The 18893-nt window shown below is 43.7% G+C and overlaps 1 protein-coding gene across 1 annotated transcript in view; it reads left to right on the plus strand.

The window, feature by feature from the left end:
- Positions 1-18893, plus strand: part of ITGBL1 (integrin subunit beta like 1) — a 288986-nt gene that overhangs the window by 41255 nt on the left and 228838 nt on the right. The window lies entirely within an intron of this gene.

Below are 18893 nucleotides of genomic sequence, written 5' to 3' on the forward strand. Positions count from 1 at the left end.
ATGTGCTAAAGGTCTCAAAGGCCGCGCAGGCGATGGAGCACCCCATGGGCATGGCCTTGTCCACATACCAGTGATCCTGAAACTTAAAACCCAGCAGGCAATGATCCCCCGGGTGTACTGGCAGCAAACGGAAAGCCGACTGAACATCGCACTTAGCCATGAGAGCCCCCTGTCCGCATGCCCTGACCAGGCGCACTGCATGGTCGAACGATGCATACCTGACCGCGCACAATTCAGGGGGAATGGCCTCGTTGACCGAGGATCCCTTGGGATATGACAGATGGTGTATGAGCCGGAACTCCCCAGGGGCTTTTTTGGGGACGACCCCCAGGGGGGACACCCTCAGGTTGGGTAAGGGGGGGCTAGAGAAGGGGCCTGCCACCCGCCCAGCTGCTATCTCCTTAGCGATTTTGGCTGTGACCACCTCGGGGAGCTCCCTGGCGGATTTAAGATTCCCCGATGAGGAAGCCACCCGCGGGCCCGTGTAGGGGATGCGGAAGCCCACGGCGAACCCCTCCCGCAAAAACTTGGCGGCCTCTCTGTTAGGGTAGCGCGCCAGCAGGGGGAGCAGGGCCCGGAGCTGGACCGGGGTACGGGCCAGCCCCAACCCCTCGAAGGGGGAACTAATTACTGCTGGCGGGCTGAGCGGTGGATGAGGCCGATCCCCCGTCCTTGCGGGAATTGTTGGAGGACCGGCCCCCGCGAAAGGGGTGTGAAGGGTTCCCCCCCCGGGGGCAGGACGGGCGCGAGTGGGCCCCCCCACAGGCGTCACAATTGTGCTCGAAGCGGCATTTCGAGCGCTGGCACTTCCCCTGATTATATTCCCAGCACACGCCCCGTGCCCTGTCCCTGCGAGGCTGCCACCGGCCTGCCCGCAGGGAGTCACTCTTTCCCTTCATGTGGGGGCCTACCAGCCACAGCCAAAGCTTCTGGCTGATGAGGTCCCACCGGGCCCTGGGGTTGTGGGAGGCCCTCTTCCGGAAGGCCTCATCATAATCCATAGCAGCGGCTTCCCCCGCCAAGGCCCGAGCCCTCAGGACATTTCCCAGGTGGTTGGTCAGGTGCCATCCCCGCTCGGGGTACGCGGCCTGGATGACCCCCATATAGACCGTGAATCCTTCAAGCCAGTTGGCGAAAGACCGTTCCGCCACCTCCTTCTTGCCCCCCCGCTTATCCCTCTTGGACGGAGGAGCGCTCCTCCCGTCTTCCGCCTCTGGGCGGAGCAGGGAAAGGACGTCTACATAGTAGCCGTCCAGTATGCGCTCCCTGACCCTGCGGGCCAAGTGAATCCCCGGGGGGTCCTCGTCGTCCGTGAAATGGGCCACCCATGGGGGGGCTTCCTCGGACCCCCAAACCTCCCTGGGATCCCCCTCCCCTGGCCGCGGCCTGTCCCTCCTCCGCTGGGCCCAGCCTGGGAGGCCTGGGACTCTGGCTGCCACCTCCCAATAATCCTCCGCTTCTGCCCCTTCCTCTGCGGAGGAGGTCTCACCTGATGTCCAGTCGCTGTCTGTCTCCTCCCGGTGATGGCGGCGTCTCCCTTTTCGGCGAGATGTCCTGCTACGCTTGGAAGGCCTCCGGCGTTCCTCACTGCTGCTGCTCTCCGAGCTGGAGGGGGAACGGGCTTGCTGCCGCGGAGTGCCCCCGCGCCCCCTCTTTGCCTTCTCCCGCGGTTTACGCTGAGAGGCCATGCCCAGCTCGGCGGCGGGCTGAGCTGTCCCCGTCCCAGTGTTACCCAGGTGCTCCACCCGCTCAGTCAGGCGCTCCAGTGCCCGGGAGATATCTAAAAGAGCACTGGGGCTGGCCTCCCCAGCCGTCCCCAGGCCCCTTGCCCTCCCCACTGCCTGAGTTCTGGGCCCTCTGGCGGTGGCCCCTTTCTGGCTGCCGCCGCCGAAGTGGGCGGGGGCGTGTCCAGCAGCCGGTTAAATACCCGGCTGCCGGACCTTGGAGGGAACCGCCGCCCGGGCCGTGCGGCCGGCCCCGCCCACCGTCGGCTCGGCCCCGGGCCGCCGCGATTGGCTGGCCCGGGGTTTGAACCGATTGGTCGCTGGCTCGCCCGGGGCATGCCGGGCGAGCCAGCGAGCATGGCGGCCGACGCGGTTCCCGCTCCCCCGCCCGCCGGCGGCAACGGGGGGGGCACAAGTAAGTCTGGGCCCCCCATTTCTAAAGAACACATCTCAGTTGGAAAGTGAGAATGAAAAATAATGCATTGTTAGAAAGCCTCCCGAGCATTTGTGTTTGCTTTCTCAGATAATCTAAGACAGAGAAAAATAAATGGGCATTTTTCTTTCAAGCATTAACAGAAATTGGCAGTTGAGGTTCTCTCCATCCATTTATTTGGATACCATTATTAGGAATGCCTAAGACTGAAATTCTCTCTAGAGGTGATGAACAGAGCTATTCTTGTTGCAGTTGGGAAAAATTCAGTCGATCCTTATTCCTCATTGTGACTATTTATTACATTTCTATCCACCTGTCCTTCAAGGAACTCAGAGTGTCGTGCATGGGTCTTCCCTCCACCATTTGATGCTCATATTGACCTCAAGAGAGAGATTAGATTGAGAAAGAATGGGTTGGATCCTGCCAATTTTTTTGGTGACCATGACTAACCCAAGGTCATCTTTTGGTATGATCCATCTTGGCTTTGCTTATAAACACATGCATCTGCTTTATCCTGAATAAGACTCTTGGACCATCAAAGTCAGTACTATCTGCTCAAACTTCCAGCAGCTCTTCAGGATTTCTGGTAGACATCTTTCATATCACCTACCTTTTTTAGCTGGAGATGCCAGGGATAGAACCTGGGACCCTCTGCATGCCGAACAGAGGCTCTACCACTGAGCCACAGCCTGATTATATCTTTAAGACTGATTTTTGGATTGTTGGAAATTGTTGCTATTCTCACAGTACAGTTCATAATGGTTTTGCATTGGAACCCAGCTATACAATAAAAGAGTTGTACAGCAGAAAGAAAGGTTCATTTTATGGCATTTAGTCTAAGAAACAACACAACCACAACAAACAAGTCTTCAGTAAACTCTTGAACTGAAAATGTACGGTTCATGCAAAGCACCAGAAAAATTACTGCTTACTTCCATCCTGACATTTTTGTTAATTGCCTTGACAAAGAGAATGAAAAATTTAGCTCTAGACCTAACAGCAAACAAAAAGAGAACACGCATTAGCATTAAGAGGCACTAGGAGGATTTAGAGGAGTTAAATAGATGGGCTAATAGATGGCAAAATGCTATTTGAGCTCCGATTAACATGAAATGGTATGTAGGCATGATAAGGAACAATACAAAACACTTTCATAAATTGAGCTTATATGGAATATTGGTGAAAGAAGGAACAAAATCTTGAAATCAGCTACTGCATTATGCACTCAGCAACAACTATATAAACAAAACTGGGTGGTACTATGCTGGTACATGCAGATAAAATTTACCTACTCTACACATTTGTTTCATCAGTAGTCATTCGATTTCTACTTTTCTCTGTCAATTGGCATTTATGAACAGTGAAGAACACCAAAAGGCAGGATATTGTACATTCCACATTGCCATGATCATACTAGACAAGTACGTATTTGCTAGTTGTTGTGCACTTTATCATTGTGTGAGTCTCAGCTTTAATGTTGTAAAGAAACGTGCAGACTTGAAGTCCTTGTTCTGGGTCTAGAAAAGTGTGACTCACAGTTTAGTCCTAAGCAGAGTTACGCCCTTCTCAGGGCCAAGCTACACATGACGAATGACACTTGAACGGCAAGTGGATTGAGTGGAGGGCAAGTGAACAGGGAGAAATACACTTGCTGTTCAAGTGTCATTCATCATGTGTAGCTTGGCCTTCAGTCCTTTGACTTCTGTGAACATAGAAGAGTGTAACTCGGCTTAGGATTGCACTGTTAGATAGCTTAAGTGCACAATGTTTGCATTACAACGGGTGCCTCTGGGTACACAGATCCCCAGTCATGCAAAGGGGGTATCAAGTGACATAGCACTATAAGAGCCAAACTACAAGTGACGTCTTACACAGGTTGGACACTAGTCGGCTTCCCTCAAGTTTTGATGGGAAATGTAGGCGCCCTGGTTTTACAGCTTGGCTCTCCATTACAGCTGCAAGACCAGGATGCCTACATTTCCCATCAAAACTTGAGGGAAGCCGACTAGTGTCCAATCTGTGTAAGACGTCACTTGTAGTTTGGCTCTAAGGTTTTGGTTCAGTAGTGGGGATGTGCTTTGCATGAAGAAGTCTCTCTAGACAAGGCCTCTTACATGAACATGCTCAAGTGAAGGGAGATGCAATGTTAGCCAAGAAATGTAGGAGTTTAAAAGACGGAGTCTTCATCAGTTTCACCTCTCTACAAACAGCCAGGTTTGTCAATTTCCCCTTCTCTTCCCTGAAGGCTATATTAATTTCGCCTCCCAGTCAGAAAGGCAAAGAAGAAATAAACAAACCCTCCAAGGAGCTCTGGCTCTTTGTAGAGAGATAAAACTGCTGAAGCCTTCAGCTCCATCTTTTAAACTCCTACATTTCCCAGCTAACATTGTGTCTCTCTTCACGTGAGCATCCTCATGTAAGACGTCTCGTCTAGACAAACGTTTCAATCATTAGTATTTCCTGATCTCAGGGTCAACATATACATTACATGGAAGATCCCTAAGTGGATCTCCCATGATTTCCTTCAGGGTTAAAAATAGGAATACTTCTGAAATTCTCCTTATCTGAATTTCTGTCCTGATCTCATAGCTCCAAATTATCTTTTCTTTGTGATGTGGAAATGATGCATGAGGAAATCTCCAGTGATTCCTTTTTTTTTTTTAATTTCAGAAATTTTTAAATTGAGCATAGTGCTTGTGTGGTTTGCTGGAATTTCTTTCCTTCAGTTTCTTCCTTTCCCCCTCTTCTACAGTACTGATATACACATGTGTACTGATAAAAGCATTGTTAAAAAAAGCAATCTTGACGTGATTGTATGCATAATTGTATCAAGTTGCTTTTTTGTGTGTGATATTCTACCAATGTGTGGGAGCACATGCACACATCAGTAAAACATTGTACAAGAAGCATCTTGATTCAATCATGCATATAATCCCTTTAGGATTGCTTTATGCAATGTTTTATCAGCATGCCTGTTCACATCAGTAATAGTGGGAGGGAATGTAAATTAACTGAAGGAGCTAAAAGCTAGAGGAATGAGTTCACATAATAACTAATTTTAAAAAATGCCCTGTTAATTGACCTTGGAAAAGTAACTAATCCAAATGAAATTTCCTCTGCCTTTTTGAATCCCAAACCATTAGGTCAGTTCAGGCTGTTTTTCTGATACTGTTATGATGGTTGCAGCGGCACTCAGCTTCCAGCTCCATTTCCTCATGCTATCTTTATGTTTGTTTGCCTGCAGCTGTGGCAGCAGTCCTAAGTATGTCTACTCAGAATTCAATGCAATGAGACTTTCTGCCAAGAAAGTGTTCTTAGGATTGCATTGTATAAGAGGTAGGAGAGGGTCAGCAAAGGGAAGAATGACTTAGCAGATAGATGCCTGGTGGGTACATTGACCAACCAGAACACTTAGCCTGTGGTTGCACCAAACTCTGTTGCCCCTGTTTTGTGTTTCTGTGCAGAGTGTTTTTCTTCATTTTACTGCTTGCTCATTGGCTTGGGGAGGGTGTTGGTTTGCTGAGCTGTCCCAGTTATTTAGTACCAGCCTGATGGTAGGAATGTGTGAATGCCTTGCTTGCAGCCAATGTCGGTGTGGCAAAAAGCAGGCTGGGGAAGGAGAGAGAAGGTCATCAACGAAAACTTTGCTTGTGTTCTCTCCAATAGCAGCAAGGAGAGAGTATCAAGTGGTGTCACAAAGGTATAACAGCAAAAAACCACATGACGCGTTTGACAACAATGGAACCAGTGTATTTAATACATAAAACACATTACACAGTAAAACACATAATTCTAAAATAGCAATTCATAAAACAAATACTACACTCTACATATACAATACCATTTAAAAAGTTGCTAAACTACAGGTACCATAAATTGATAAATTGTTATTGTGTACTCCTTGACAAAGATTGTAGGAAACTGGGCACATTAGGATCTGGATAACCCATCGGAGGACTACCTTTGCATTTTTTACAGCCAATATGAAATAATAACAAGAAACAATATACAACAAGAGATTGATTTTATTTCACTGGAACTCTCCACTTGTTGTTGGACTGTTGCATACAAGGAATTTTTCTAGCAGTTTGTAGCACCAGCACTTTATCAATTTATGGTACCTGTAGTTTAGCAACTTTTTTAATGGTATTGTATATGAGGAATGTAGTATTCGTTTTATGAATTGCTATTTTAGAATTATGCGTTTTACTGTGTAATGTGTTTTATGTATTAAATACACTGGTTCCATTGTTGTGTTCTCTCCAAAGCAGGAAGGGCCGCTATGCAATTTGGGAGGAGAAGCCAAAAAGCCTTTCTTCTGTGTTTGCAGAGTGAAGGCAATTGGGCTCCTTCTCTCTAACAGTAACAGGGGAGGGAGGGAGGGAAGGGGCAGGAGAAGATGAGTCAAGGATCAGATACACATCTGGCTAGTTAAGATCCTCTTCCTAAGCCCTGCTCTCTGTGCCCTTGCCTGAAGAAGTGAGGCAGGTGGCAACAAGAGACAGGGCTTTTTCAGTGGTGGCACTTCACCTATGGAAAGCCCTCCAACCAGAGACTCAACTGATGCTTACCTTGGCCTTTTTCACACTGCTTACCGGCCATGGAACATTGCGCTGAGGTCCCGGAACGACAGCGTCTTCCTGGTGCGATTTCGCACGAGAACTGTTCTTGCATGAAATTGCGCCAGGAAGACGCTGTCATTCCGGGACCTCAGCGCAATGTTCCATGGCCGGTAAGCAGTGTGAAAACAGCCATTGTCCCAAACAAGGTTGTTTACCTATGTTTGGACTAAGGAATTCCATCTTTTAAAGCTGTTTTCATGGTCTGCTTCAAGCCTGAGACCTGTTTTGTGAATATAAGTTTTGGCTGCTGAATTTTGTTATGTGCTTTTTCTATGCCCTGGCTTGTTTTATGGCTTTTAAAAAATATTGGTGATTTTTATGTTGTTGTTGTTATCATAAATGCAATTGTTTTTACTTCACGAGTTTCTGCTGCAAGCAAATCTCGGGGGGGGGGCATATACATTTTCCATATAAATAAAAAAAAATCTCATCTGATGACAATTGTTGGGGTACCTGATTATCAATGCATCTATCTGTTCATGTGTAAAATGGGAGTGGGGATATTTTGGTTACAAAAACGGAACGTTCGGGGAACAAGAGATCGAATCTGTGCTTTTCCTTGTCTTGTCTAACTGTATAAAGCATTTAATTTTTTCCAAGGAAGTGTTTCATGAATCCTTGATGGATAGCGAAAAGTCACTTAAATTAGGCAGAAGCTGAAAGAAAAATACTGAAATGAATAAAGCTAACATAGGGTTCTTGTGCGTGTGCAACATTTTGTACCCCTCACGGCTTCTATTTAAAAATAGGCAGCGGGAAAGAAAGGAGCGGGGGGGACCCTCATTCCTGCTCCTATGTTTATCTGCTCTGCAAGGGAGAATTTTAATGGCCTGTAAAATGGGGATATTTTCTCTGCCATTTAGCAAAGAGGATCTGTTAGTAGAGAACTACAATTGCTGATCATTTCAACCCAACTGGAGGTGAGAAAAAGGCAAATTCAGGAATGTGTTATGACTTTGATTGCTTCTGTAACAGGGATCCTTTAACTTATCTTACTACAATTTGCAAGGGATATTCTTTTAGATGATGGTAAATACATTGGAGAGACAGTGTTGTATAGTGGTTAAAGTGTTGAACTAAGATCTGAGAGACCCAGGTTTGAATCCCCACTTCAATATGGAAGCTCACTGGATGACCTTGGGCTAGTCACTCTCTCTAAGCCTATTCTACCTCACAGGGTTGTTGTGAGGATAAAATAGAGGAGAGGAGAACATTATCTATTGGGGATAAAGACAGGGTATAAATGACATAAATAAATAATAATAATAGTTCCTGAGTATTCCATCCCAGTGGTGCAGAGGAAATTACATGTGAGAATGTTTCTCATTGAAACAGATTGAATTTTTCACTGAATTAATGATCTCAAACACATGGCAAGATGACATTAAAGAATCTGAGCAACATGTTTACTGAACAAAATTAGCCAAATCCAAATGAAAATATCTTTTCACGTCCCAAATGAAAGCTGCAGCAAACTGCATAGGCTCCAATTTTGAAATAAGTTCTACAAATTCTCAACAAATTAAAGAAGAATAGAAGACCATGCAAAGAGTTCTTCCAAAAAATAAAGGATCACAATGGAGGAAATCTGCCCATCTCTTAGAAACATCAATGGGTTGATCTTTGGAGCATTTGGGTCAGGTTGGGTCAAATGGAGGAACTGATTTATGAGCATGTATAAATAGGCTTAATGGGGGAGAGCGGCTTTTCTCAATTATATGTGCTCATTCCTCAATTTCACCTGTGCTTTTGGAATGAGATGGAACCAACCCTGTCCTACAACTCATATGTAGTGATGGGATGGATGGAGCCCTCAGGACTTGATGTATCAAGGCCAAGCTACAAGTGACAAATGACACTTGAATGGCAAGTGGATCGAGTGGAGAGCAAGTGGAGGGCAAGTGAACAGGGAGGAATACACTTACTGTTGAAGTGTCATTCGTCACTTGTAGTTTGGCCCTCAGTTGCCTGGTTGTTTAATGCCGATGGCTCAGTGCTGGCTGTTTATGGGTGTATTGTATTGTGGCCAGTTGGGATGTGGCTTTGAGAACATTTCTCATTTCCTTGTGATAGCCTAGAGAAAGGTATTTTAGATGTTGGGGATGATCAAATGTTCTGAGAACTGAAAAATCCAAAAGATTAAGGAATGTGGTGCTTTCATGATTAATTGGAAAGAAATGGCTTTCCCAATGCAAATATAAAGACATTATTTAACAACATTCATTCCGGCATGTAGCTAAGGGATTTTACACAAAATAGCTTACTTGTCCACATAGTACTCCTAGTTCTGTAAAATAATAAAGTCTGATTGAATTTCTATGTAGTTTATTTTTTCGTCTGCCATGATTTAAGACCATTCTGACACTGAGCTAGGGGTAATAATGCTGGATATAGATAATGCTTTGCTTATACCTCTTCTGTGCAGAGAGTAATAATGGTCTAGGGTTGCCAAGCCTTTGCCCTTAATCCCTGGGAGCTTTGGGGGTGAGGCATGGAGAAGGGAAGCATCAATCAGCATCATGATGTCACTTCCAGGTTTGTAATGACACTCTAGGAATCCCTCAAACTATTTAAAAGCCATAGAGTGATGGAAACTTCCTAGAGCATTGTGATGTCACTTCCTGATAAAACCAGAAGTGAAGTTGCAATATTGATCAACATTGTCCCCCCTATTTCCTCCCCACCGCTCTATTGGTGAGAATACTCCCACAACAAACAGATAAGTGGTAACCCTATTGTGGTTCCAAAATTGTTCCGCAGCTGAACAAGCATTTCCTATTTATTTCATTACTGATTGTAAAGTATCCACTCTTTTACCACCTTCAGGATGGTGGCTTACAAACATCCATAACAGCTGTTTAAAGCAATGAAATTATTTAATTTCAATCTCCTTGCCTTCTTTGGCTTTAAAACATCAAAATCTGTAAGATTACACATAACAAAGATATACTGAATCACTCGCTACACTTGGTGCTATCAAATTAGAAATAAAACAAATTCTGAAGCATACTTTGGGGATTTCAGGTAAGTAAGGTAAAAGCTTCAAACAGTGGCAGGTCCCATTGGCAGCCCAGCAGTCACAGTCCACGCATCTAGTGTGGTTCTCTTGGCAGAAACTCTTTGAGATTAACAATTCTGTGAGAGGCAACTTTCCCCATCACAACATTCTTATGCTAGGAAAAACTCAACCAGTAACTTAACTACCCCCCCTAATGTTACTGTGGGTACAGAACTTCAGCCATAAAGAGGTAGCAACTAATTTCATTTGGATAGAAGTAAAATAAAAAGGTAACTTGAAGGGTTCAGTTTAGGTTAAATGTATGTAGAAATTTCAAGAGGAATTTTACCTTAGGGTTTTTTTCCACACATCTTCAAGTATGGATAAACCGGAGCCAGTCTTTTTATTTCAGCATATTGTCATATTTCTCACATAATAATAACGCAGTTTGTAAACTGCTCTGAGTGGGCCTTAAGTTGTCCTGAAGTGCAGTATATAAATTGAATGGTTTTTTTATTATTATTGTTGTGATTATTATTCAGCTTTCCTCATTTTCATGGCTGTCAATGATACTTCCATTGTACCCTTTACAGTGTTTTTATGCAATTTATATTTTAAAAATATTTATGCTATTTATTTTAAAATGATACACAAACATTGGAAATGCATAAATTGTTATGTGAAAAATTCAGAATGAGATACATCTTCTTAAACCGTGTTTTATGGTTTTCTTATTACTGATTATTCTTATTCTGTTGTTTTAATTATTTTATTTACTTTGTGAGCTGCCTTGAGCAGGTCCCTGAAGAGGTGGCATTAAAAAAATTCTAAATAGGACCTAGTGCAAAAATAAAGGCTCAGGTCACAATGGAGACATGAAATTTGTGAAATTTATTCTCACCCTTCTCTCTAAGGTAATATTGTTCTGTATTACTGCTAAATACACCAGGGCAAATGTTAAGCATCAGGGCTTTAGCAGTGTCAATCTTATTGATTAAGAGAACAAATGTCAGTCACTTTGTTTAGCTAGTTACCTGTGGCAGCAGAAATGTGGGTTGTTGTTTTTTCTGTTTTGAAATTCACATAATGTAAGTCGTTTATACTACATACCATATCATCATCATCATCATCATCATCATCATCATCATCATCATCATCATCATCATCATCATCATCATCATCATCATCATCATCATTGATTTTGAGTAGTTTTCCAAATCATTTCTTCCTTCCACTAAATTTGCATGTGGCCTGTACATTTATAATAAAATTACTTACGGTTCTTTGGGCTACTAAGATATGGGTGGGGGGGAGAGTAAATTAACAAATTCTGTGGACTGAATACCTTCATTTTCTTGTAGCAAAGCTTGTAGCACCACAAGGCAATCAAGGCTTCATACAAAATGTTTGAGGCAAGAAACACTGTTATTACTGTGGCTGTTCTTAGTTTTGTTATAAATTAAATCGAACACATTAAAATTTGGGAACAGTTTGCGGAATCGTGTTTTCAGGTGGATCTGTGGCAATGATAAATTAGCATTATTATCACAATGCAAATAAGTACCGAAGTCAGCAATGGAAGCTAAGTACTGAACTTGCAGAGATATTCTAAGGTTGTTCCGTTCAGATTGTGGGGTGGGGGGAGGGGGAGTTGGAATCAGGTAATAAACTCCAGGCAGGCAAGCAGGCAGAGAGGGTGCCTGGAGTCACTGGGAATGAATGCCAGCTTTTTGTTCTAAATACACCCATTAATCTTGTGGCAAATTGTCAGTGAACCAGAAACCAAAGATAGTTGCTGTGAAGATGAAGGGATGAAGAGAGAGGGAAAGGAAAGGAAAATAATCAGCTATATAGTGCTGGATCTAGCCTGCTTTTTCAACCCAGGGCTTTCCCACCTGCTTAACTTACTCCTGATTTTCTTGGCAGTTGACCCACAAGTGTTGGAATCAGTTTGGCCAGAGTTCTTCCACACATCTGCCCTGCCGCTGCATTTTTACAGTTGTGTCCATTTATTTTCTTCTGCATGTGTCTTAAATAATCAGGATTTTCAATCCCAATGAGGCCTGAGATCCACCCCCCTCCCAAATTAGAGGTGATATAATCAAGTAATATCCATACAAACGGTGATGGCAAAGCATTTGATGCTTGACTTGTAGTGAATTTGAATCTTCCACTTCATTTCAGTTGGGTTTCTGGTCTGGTTTTGGGAGAGAAACTGCAATTTCCCATTGCGACCTATTCCAGGTACACAATGAGGTGGTGCATCTCTGACATTTCTCCTGGGTCCTCCAGCAACTTTTGATACTTCAACAATTGTCAGGTCTGCTGCCCACAGTCCTTCCATATTGTTTTTGCTTGCTGTACTTTTCCAGTAATATTTCCTGTGTGTGTGTTAGCAGGAGCAGCTTGGTTCCCCAGACAGCCTTATCTGAGATGGCTCACCACAGCAGCCTTGGGACAGCTCCTTTCACTTTCCCACCTTCTGGACCAGCTGGGTAGACACCGAGGGTGGGGGATAGTTTAGAGGGTTTGATATACTGTAGCAAGCCCCTAATACGTCATTCTCAACAAGAGATCTATGTACAGCCAGAAGCTTGCTTTAGCCTTTGGATAACCTATGGACACTTGTACTTTCTGAATATATAATCTCTCAATAAAGAACCTTTGACTCAAGAGACCTTGGATTTCTTGCTGCAAGGGGTGGGAGACGAAATCAGAGTATCCTGCTTTCCATAGACTGGCAACAATAGTATTTTTTTCTGGAGTGGTTGGCTGAGATGTGAGATGGGGGCATGGCTTTGGCTGGTTCTGTTCCTGCTTGGCCACCTGCTTCCAGAAGCTTAATCTGCAGACAGTTCGTTTGGTGCCATGGTGCTCATGCTATGGTGTTCCTCAGACTTCTGTTATATACTCTGTGCTGTACAATATCTCTATGAAAAGGCTGGGAAAGCTCCTCTGAGGTTGTGTGTTAGCAGCAGTCTTCTTTCCATTTATATCAGGTGAGGCAATTGATGTTCTGGACTAGTGCCTGGACCCATTGATAGGTGAGATGGGGTAGCACATTCTTTAAAACAGCAAGCTCATGGCTTGAGGGAACAACTACTTATAGATGAAGAGGCAAATCTTCACTGTAGGGCACAGCTTCTTTCCTCACTATGGGATGGTGTGGCCACTGGTCACACTGCCACCGACTTTGAACTTCAGGTTATTATCAGGTAATTATTAGACAGAGACCCCTGACCCAAATGCACCCAGGTCCTCTCTCTCCTTATCCAAGGAACTAAGAGCAGAACCACAAGTGACAAAAGGCACAGATTGGACACTTGTCAGCTTCCCTCAAGTTCTGATGGGAAATGTAGGCAGCTTGGCGGAATGTTGGACAAGTGACAGTTGAAAAGTCCATTGGACAGCAGTCAGAGAGCCAAGCTGCAAGACCAGGATGCCTACATTTCCCATCAAAACTTGAGGGAAGCTGACAAGTGTCCAATCTGTGCCTTTTGTCACTTGTGGTTCTGCTCTTAACCAGACAAGCAACTAGTTCCCTCTGTTCACTACCTCTTACCCAGCTAAATGCGCAGGGCTATTGCAGTCAGGGAACTCAGTATTTCTTTCCCTTATACGCTGCCACGATTTCATTAATTAGATATATTGACCATGATTAGAAAGGTTGGTATATGTGTGTTTTTCTTTTCCTGAGACACTAATCCAGTCACCTGGGTTTAAACAAAGAAAACAAACAACTTTTATTTACAAGAACAACAGAGGAGTGATTCAAACATGTGGATACATTGTTGATAAGATGCAAATTTATAATGTCAAACTCTCATAACAGTGTATGGTTACAATATAATATGATAAAACAGGTGTCAGCAGTCAACGTTCTCTGCTGCTTCTCTTTACCCACCTTAAAACCTTTTCGCCTATCTAACTGTTCCAACGAATCTCAACTGCCACCAGTCCCAGCATTCTGTTAGCTGTCATTGGTTGGTTATTGTTGGGAGAGGCAGAACTTAACTTGATGGCCTGCCAGCAACACTACTTCCTCAACAAGTAAGATCTAGCCACAGCCATCCACATGCTAAGCATCCCCTGATTATATTACTACAATATACTCTGTGTGGGTCTTGTGGGGCTGGACAGTCTGGATCCTGGCCAGATGCATAGCTTTGTTGTTATGTAACCATTTATGAACCTTATGCTATGCCTGCATGAAGAACTGGAACACAGAATTAAAGCTACTGTGCTAGCCACTGAGATGTAAATGGATGGATTTTATATGTCTGTACTTTTAAATTTCAAAAATTATTTTAACCTTATGCTTGAATTGCATCTTTCTTCTTTTCTGTTCTCTTTAATATTCTCTTCAGTTGCACACCCTTCTCAAGAGAATTTTGAGATTTCTCCTGGGCATGGAGGAGATGGGGAACAAGGATATTTTACTGAGCCTGGCAATCTAGGAGGGCTCAGTCCAGGATGCAAGCCTGATACTTTGAGATAGTCTGTTGATGTTATTTCAGAAATGAAACAGGGTATGAATGCATAAGATAGTATCACTGAAGCATTACCACTTTGAACTGGGCCCAGAGGAATAATATTTGTTCTTAAGGGACAAAAGTATTGTTCTGTTCTAAGAAATCTGTGTAGTAATGATTACAAGAACAACAAAAAAATCATGTGTTATCTGAAGGATTAAGGCCTCAGTCACACTTCACCTACTCATGGATATCTTGGGAGTGTGCAGGTGTTTTGACTGACCTCACAGCCAGACCTCATACATTCTGAAACACTAAGCAGTATCGTATCATAGGCTGGAGGAATTGCCTCTAGCCTAAGCAGCCTTCCTCTAGCCTAAAAAGTCTTCCTCTACTAAAAAAGCCAGTCAAGTTGGAGGATTCAAACTTTGGGTAGTAACAGGGCACTACTTTTGAGAACTTAACGCTTCATGCCAGGATTTTAAGTGTATCCACTGCAATGTATGTGATCAAAACAGCCTGTAAAGGAGAAGGCATGCTGAGAACTTTGCAGCAAGCCCGTTAGATACAGTGTTCAACAGTTGCAATTACCATGAGCCAAACGTCCAATCTGTTTGCTTGTTTGTCGTTCACCTTGAACGGCTGTCAAATAGCTCCGCTGCTACACAGTAACTGGGGTGGTGGAGTTTTGTTTCCTTGTGGTGGTGGAGTTTCATTTCCTTGCACTGTGGGGGCTTTTGGATCTGTGCTGGAAGTGGGATGATTCAAGGTCGTGGATGATCAGGTCAGGTAATTAAATTACGAGGGGGGAATTATGCCTCTCATAAGGCTGAACAAAAATGCTCATGCGCAAAATAACTTTGAAAACACCAGCTTCCATGAAAACCAAACGGTAAAACTTAACAAAAATACAGTGTGAATATGCATTGAATAATTTACTTAATCACTCTTTATGCATTACTACTGAATGGTATACAGTGAAAACAGGTCTGTGGGGGAAGAGGGGAAGTAGGACTCCTATTGGGCTGGGAATGCACATGTGTAAAACCCTGCAAACTGCACTGCATTGTACTGTTTAAATACATAAATATTAACTGTCTGATGAAAAATCAAATCACTGTTTCCAGTGGGCAAACACCATCAGGTGTTCAAGCATCCTTGTAAAGGAGCTCTCTTTGTTGGACAAATCATAGTAGCTGTGCATATAGTCCCCATATGGGTGTTCCACTTTCTAGGCATGAGTGATGCTTGGATAGATTCATGAGCTTGGCGGTGGATGCGGAACCTATGAGCCATGCATATATGAAGGCCTCCATGAATGTAAACCAGCCCTATGGACTCCCTGTTGGTTTTGCTACAAATAACCAATATGGCTGCTTTATCACTGTTACATTTTTCTGCCTTTGGGCTTTATTTTTTTATGCTATTTGTAATCTGTTCTCACTGCGACTCAAAGCAAATTACACAGTGTCAGTCAGTACGATCAACAGCTGGGAGATTCAATAAACTATGCAATAAAGAATGAATTTCAGAAATGTGAAAACAAGCTGCAATCCGATAAAAAGCTAGAACAATGCTGAAACAATGCATAAGCAATTTAACATGATATAGTATACAATGCAGAAGCTATCCAGTAGGAGCATACTCAGAGCAACATAGAGTACCAGTAATGTAGTTCACTGCCCCTGTCCCTTTACCAAGCATCTCTCTGAACTATTTCTTTATAGTATAGCCCTCCTAACTATGTAAAAAAGCTCTCCTGAAAAATCCACAGCAACCCAACTAAAATGGAATAATTCAGTTCATATAGTTTGCAGAAAGCCAGGAGAGTGGGAACCTATTGGGCAGGCCTATTCTATAAGGTGGGTACCACAATAGAGAAAGCATGTGTATGGACAGTTGTTGATTTTGCCCATTTGTACAGAAGGCTCTGTTCAGATGAGCACAGCTGCCATGGTGGAGAAAGGCATTCCTGCGGATAAGAAAGACAAGGGCCATGAAGAGCTTTGTATGTGATAGCCAGTACCTTGAACTGAGCCAGGTAACTGATAGGCAGCCAATGGAGTATCCGCAGAATGAGGGTCTAGGTAAAGATAGACTGCCGTGCAAGCACCGAGTCATTACTGACCCATGGGGAGACGTTGCATCCGGACGTTTTCTTGGCAGACTTTTATTATGGTGTGGTTTGCCATTGCCTTCCCCAGTCATCTACGCTTTACCCCCAGGAAACTGGGTACTCATTTTATTGACCTTGGAAGGATGGAAGGCTGAGTCAACCTTTAACTGGCTATCTGAACCTGGCTTCCGCTCAGGTCGTGAGCAGAGCTTGGGCTGCAGTAATGAAGCTTACCACTCTGCACCACGGGGCTCCTTATGCATTCTCCACCTAGCTCCTGATAATAATCGAGCTGTGGCATTCTCCACCAACTGGAGTCTCTGTGTTGACTTTGAGGGAAGACCTATGTAGAGTGTATTACAGTAATCTAGTATGTTACCATGACATGGATCCAGGTGGCGAGTAGGGGTGCCATGTTCCCCAGGGCCAAACAGGGGGTGAGGGGCATGTCTTTTTCAGTGTGACGAGGAAGCACATGCATGCTTCCTGTGCCTACATACACCCCAGGTGCCTCCCTTCCATCAGCTAGATGAATAAAAGTGGGGGCAGGGCTGGGGGCAGGGGACCTCCTGCCCCCAGTGGGGGGATAGTAGTAACCCTAGTGGCCAGTCATTAGCAAACTCATATTTGTAAGAACCATTTCTTCTTACTGTTTTATATAACTCATACAAAATAAACAAATTTGCTCCCAAGGCTATTTTTAAAAAAAGAAAACTATTACTGCAGAAAGTGATAAACATTATTAAAAGAATCCATCACTGACTACTGCAGATGTTAATTTTACTAATTCAGATCATCACTATTCTAGTAAAAAAAAGTAAAACCTCAGCATTCTAGATATTAATGGGAAGTAGGAATGTGCAAACAAGGGCTTTTTAGTTTCTTTTTGTTTTCAAATGTTGCTTTTCCGAGACTTTTTAATGATCATTTTTTATTATTTGTTTTTTTTCTTTTGCATCATTTTAATGCCATTTTTACACAACTGGTACTAAACAGGAGTCAGTTTTAATACTAATAGTTATATTGAATTTCACTGCAACTATTGGGAAACCCATGGCAAGAACTGGAGTTTTCAAATCCAAAGAATGATTTAACAACAACATTCGATTTATATACTGGCCTTCAAGACAACTTAATGCCCACTCAGAGCAGTTTATAAAGTATGTTATTATTATCCCTACAAGAAGTCAATCTGGCTCCATCCAGTGGGAAAAACAGGTTTGATGGAAGTCAAATCTGCTCACACTCAGGGCTCATTTCGAGGGGGAACACGCAGGAACGCAGTTCCAGGAGTTCCCCAAAGAGGTCACATGTCAGGTGGCCCTGCCCACCTGACTCTCGGCCATTTTGGGCCAGTTTCATCCTGGATTGGGGCCAAAACGGCCCGGATTGGGCTTCTGACAGGTGGTGGATCAGTCTCCTGTTTAGCAGCAGCCCAATCCTGACCATTTTCGGCCCCTTTCCAGCCATTTTCAGCCCCTTTTTGCCATTTTGGGCCCAATTTCAGTCCTGAATGGCCAGGATTGGGTCCAAAACAGCCAGGATAGGTGATGTCAGGGGTGTGGCATATGCATATCAGCTATGCTAATGACACATTTCCAGTGATGTCAAGGGCATGGCATATGCTAATAAGTTATGCTAATGAGTTCATAACCCCTGCTCACACTGAACTGAAGCTCTGAAAATATCTACCAGATAGCTTGGTTTGCTTTCATGTGCTTCGTGTATTACTTTCATAAGCTATTCTTTACTTTATTGACATTGAAAGTTTTGTTCTGTGCTATTTGAGTAAAGCTGGTAATAAGACAGACCTTGTATGGTGGTAGAGAATAACACGGCTGTGTTGCTGTGTTTGAAGTGAATTTTCCCTTCCTTAGAATGCAGATCTATTGACAAATTAGGACTTGTTTTGTTTAGAATGCATATGGAATTCTAGAGGAAAAGGTAGCACAGAATTAAGATGCAGAATTAAGAAATGGGTGGTAGAAAGTGACATCAAGTTGCAGCTGACGTACGGCGACTCTATGGGGTTTTCAAGGTAAGACATATATGGAAGGAGTTTGCGATTGCCTGCCTCTGACCATGAGCTTCCTTGGATGTCTGCCATACAGCTACTAACCATGGCTGACTCTACTTGGCTTCTGAGATCTGACAAGACTGGGCTAGCCTGAGATTGCATCGAATGTAGATACTCGATGAAATCTCAGACTTCAGTATACTAAACACAACTATCACCAAAACCTGACTCACCTTTCATTATGGCTGTTGCCAAGCCCATTAATTGGAGTTTAATCTAAACTGTCCCCTCCTTTGAGCAGGCCACCCAGGTCTAGGGAAACATCCACTTTCTCTCTCAAGTCCCATCTGAAAAATCTCTGGGGTGTCTTCTAGGTAGCAGAGGAAGGCAATCCAGAAAGACTTCTGGGGGCTTCTGCTGACTAAAAGGAGCCATCTATACCACAACTGCTTTGAAAATCAAGCCCCATGTTACGCTGACCTGCAACACATCCTCCAGAGCACTCAAACAA

The sequence above is a fragment of the Eublepharis macularius genome, chromosome 3, assembly GCF_028583425.1.
Source record: "Eublepharis macularius isolate TG4126 chromosome 3, MPM_Emac_v1.0, whole genome shotgun sequence".
In the NCBI taxonomy this organism is placed as follows: domain Eukaryota; kingdom Metazoa; phylum Chordata; class Lepidosauria; order Squamata; family Eublepharidae; genus Eublepharis; species Eublepharis macularius.